The 3,906-nt window shown below is 53.5% G+C and overlaps 1 pseudogene; it reads left to right on the top strand.

Moving 5' to 3' along the window:
* The first annotated feature begins 1,080 nt into the window (after positions 1 to 1,080).
* On the top strand, positions 1,081 to 2,728 carry LOC116272966 (annotated as a pseudogene).
* Positions 2,729 to 3,906: the final 1,178 nt, after the last annotated feature.

Here is a 3,906-nt window from a genome sequence, read left to right as displayed (position 1 = left end):
GCTACGTCGCCCCATTGCCTCTGTCTTCCATTTCCCCTGCTTGGTGCTAAACCCGGAGACGGGGCCCTGTGCGGACTGGCGGGGCGCTCCCGGGTTCGGACGCGGCTCGGGTCACAAAGCGCGTTCCGCCCTGGAACGCCCGGAGGAGATAAAAGCCGCGCAGGCCCCGCACTCGCCGCGCACTCCGGCCGTTCCGACGAGAGAGCGCTGCACGCGTGAAAATGACTCGAAAGCTGCCCGGCATCTCCGTCCCCCAGCCCCGGCGCCCGCTCGGCGCCACCCCGCAGCGCCCTGGCCGTCGGCTCTTCTTTCCTCCCATCCGTCCTCCCTTTCTGGACCCGCACACCACGCTCCTGTTCCATCCCACCTACTCGTCCTTCTGCCCCATCTGCTACCCGTCTCTGAACCAGTTCGTGCCCGTCCACTACCCCGTCGTGGGCATCGGCCTGCCGACCTCTTCGTGCGTGAATCTTCAGAAGGGCTGCATCTGCCGCCCGCATGTCCGCTGGGGCCCCAACTTCCACTACATCCCTCCCTAACCCCCCACGCCCCCGCCCAGCCCCTGCTTCTAGAGCCTGCCTGCAGCCCGCCCGCCCGCCACCAGCCACCCACGCGGCCCTGACGATCCACGACCCCACGGAGAGGCCCCTGCAGGGACCGTGCTCGGGCAGCGAAGGAGCGGACCCCGGGGTCCCCACGGCCTGGCTGTGGACACGGGGACGCAGGACCACGGACACCCACCCTCGGCCTCCGCTGCCTGCTCAGCCAGCCGGGCCCGTCTCTGCATTTGGAACTGGCTTCCCCGTGGGCCTTGGTGTGGAACCCCCGAGCAAACTGCTGGCCCGAGACGGAGAAGGGAGAGCACGAGGAAGCGGCGCCTCTGCTCGCTGCGAGGGAAACGACTGGCCAAGGTGAGGCCTAACCACATGCCCATGACCCCCGGGTCTGTCCCGTGACGGGAAGCCCTTTCCTGGAGGGGTAAGGGCTGGATCCAGGAAGCTGGGGCTGTGGGAGCGCTGTTGCCTGGAGACGGCAGAAGCACGGGGCCAGGGAGAGAGGCACGAGGGAGCAGAGAGCGCATGGAGCCCGATGGAGCAACGCCAAGGCCATGGCGGGACACCCCAGGGAGAAGGTGACCCAGGATGAGGTCCGTCAGAACCAGATCTTGCAGGAGCTGTACCTCAAAGAGCTACCAGCCCGGAACATCTATGTCCGGCATCACGTGAACCCCTCCACTAGGTCCACAGATCACCAGGAAGCCCGTATCTTGGCATGGTAACCTGGAGGAGCCTGGAGACGCCAGATTTCAGAATCTCATTCACCACGCTGCCCAGGGACCAAGGAAGAAGGACCCAGACACAGACTGAAAATCAGGAAACTGCATGGGACTCAGAGCCCTCGCTCAACCCAGAATGCCCGGATCGCAGGCTGAACCACGGCGGGGTCTGCAATGACACTGCTCTGTGCAAGGCTTAGATGTGGAGCCTGGGGAACGTTTATCGCCACCAGTGGCATCCCAGCGGTGGACTGAGGCCCTGGATTTCACGTCCAAAGTGTGCACTGCCCCGAGAAATAAATGTTATTTTAAAGCCGAATAAATAAAAATAAACTAAGTTTTAGGTGTTGGAATTTTGTAGCATGATTTTTCCCAGGAATTGTTCCCCACCTTCAGTCCTCCTACAGTACAGGTGAGTGCCATGAGAGTAGCCACGGTGACCTAGAGAGTAATATGTTGACCCTGCCTCCTCCGCCAGTCCTTTGGATCAGGGATGGGAAAGTGATCCCAGCTAGGCTAAGAGACAGCACAGAACCAAGAGAGAGCGGTGACTGTCTCTCTCCAAATTGCTGAACTGATGATGACATGTGGACTTAGTATCGGTATTAGTCTGTTCTCATGCTTCTAATGAAGACATACCCAAGACTGGGTAATTTATAAAGGAAAGAGGTTTAATGGACTCACAGTTCAGCATGGCTGAGGAGGCCTCACAATCATGGCGGAAGGCGAAGGAGAAGCAAAGTCACGCGTTATACCGCTGCAGGGAAGAGAGCTTGTGCAGGGGAACTTCCCTTTATAAAACCATCAGATCTTGTGAGACTATTTACTACCATGAGAACAGCAGGAGGGAAACGGCCCCCACGAGTTAATTATCTCCACCTGGTCCTGCCCTTGACATGTGGGGATTATTACAATTCCAGGTGAGATTGGAGGGGGGCGGGGTGACACAGCCAAACCATATCAGTATCTATTGGTATTCTAGACCAGGGCCAGCACCTGTTTCTAAATAATTTTTTTTCCCCTTTTACTCTAACCTTTCCTTTTACTCTAGCCTCTATACTCTAAAAAATAATGTTTTGTTTTGTTTTGTTTTCCTTTTACTCTAAATCATGTTTTCTAGGAACACGGTAGTGGCCATTTGTTTACCTGCTGTCTATGACTGCTTTTGTGCTCTAACGGCCAAGGTGAGTGGTTATAAGAGAGACCTCATGACCCTCAAGCCTATGTGACCCGTCCCTGAGGAACTCCAGAACTTAGGGGCTGGGTAGAGGAAAAAGCTGATAAATGACACCAGCTAAGAGAGGCTGTAGAGAGTGAGTGAAAACCGGGAGAGTGTGATATCATAAAGGTTGGGGCCTTTTCAAAAACCTGCCAGGCCGGGCATGGTGGCTCACACTTGTAATCCCAGCACTTTGGGAGGCCGAGGCAGGCGGATCACGAGGTCATGAGTTCAAGAGCAGCCTGACCAACCTGGGGAAACCCCACCTCTACTAAAAATACAAAAATTAACCGGGCATGGTGGTGCGCACCTGTAATCCCAGCTGCTCAGGAGGCTGAATCGCTTGAACCCAGGAGACGGAGGTTGCAGTGAGCCAAGATCTCGCCACTGCACTCCAACCTGGGTGACAGAGTGACACTCTGTCTCAATAATAATGATAATAATAAAATAAAAACAACAAAAAAACCTGCCAATCCCAGTGGAGGTCTAGAATCTCCATTTGGTCTGAGGAACTAAAAAGGCAACAAGAGAGAAAAATGAAGTAACTGCACACCAAGAAGGGGCTAGAGTTGAAGAAAGTCCTGACTGTCCAAAGCCAATGTTCTCAATGGTCTTGAGGTTCAGCCACATTCCCCAAGTTCACTTGAGACACCCCCAGTTGTCTAACTGCCTCTTTTTATTTAAACTACTTTGAGTTGGGATATCATGTTATTTGCAACAAGAGGGCACCATTACTTAATTTCTTCACTCATCTGTCCCTCATTCATTCCTTCATTCCAAAGTTTCACGGACTCTTCCTGTGTGAGACAGGATGCTGAGAATGGGTGATACAGTGGCAAACAGGACAGCCATGGGCCCTGACCTTATGAAGTTTCTATTTTCATATAACGAGTTAAGTTCTGGTCCTGGGAGACCACCAAGACGTCACAATAGGCCAGATGCAGTGGCGCATGCCTGTAATTCCAACACTTTGGGAGGCCGAGGCAGGTAAATCACTTGAGCCCAGGACTTGTAGATCAGCCTGGACAACATGGCAAAACCCTGTCTCTACTAAAAATACAAACATTAGCTGGGCATGGTGGCATGCACCTGTAGGCCTAGCTGAGGTGGAAGGATCAATTGAGCCTGGGAGGTCAAGGCTGCAGTGAGCTATGATCGGGCTACTGCACTCCAGTGTGAGTGGCAAAGCAAGACCTTGTCTCAAAAAATTAAAAAAAAAAAAAAGAAAAAAAGTCCCAATAGCAGTTGCAGGTCAGAAACGAGGTCTCAATTGAAGAGTATAAATTTGGGAGTCATTGCCCTGTTGTGGGATTTAAAGACAGGGAAATAAAGGACATTGCCTAGGAAGAAGGTATCAAATGAGAATTGAAGTGTGTATGTGACCCGTCCCTGAAGACCTCCAATATTCAGG

The sequence above is a fragment of the Papio anubis genome, unplaced genomic scaffold (assembly GCF_008728515.1).
Source record: "Papio anubis isolate 15944 unplaced genomic scaffold, Panubis1.0 scaffold2846, whole genome shotgun sequence".
In the NCBI taxonomy this organism is placed as follows: Eukaryota; Metazoa; Chordata; class Mammalia; order Primates; family Cercopithecidae; genus Papio; species Papio anubis.
This window is presented reverse-complemented; position numbering and strand designations above follow the sequence as displayed.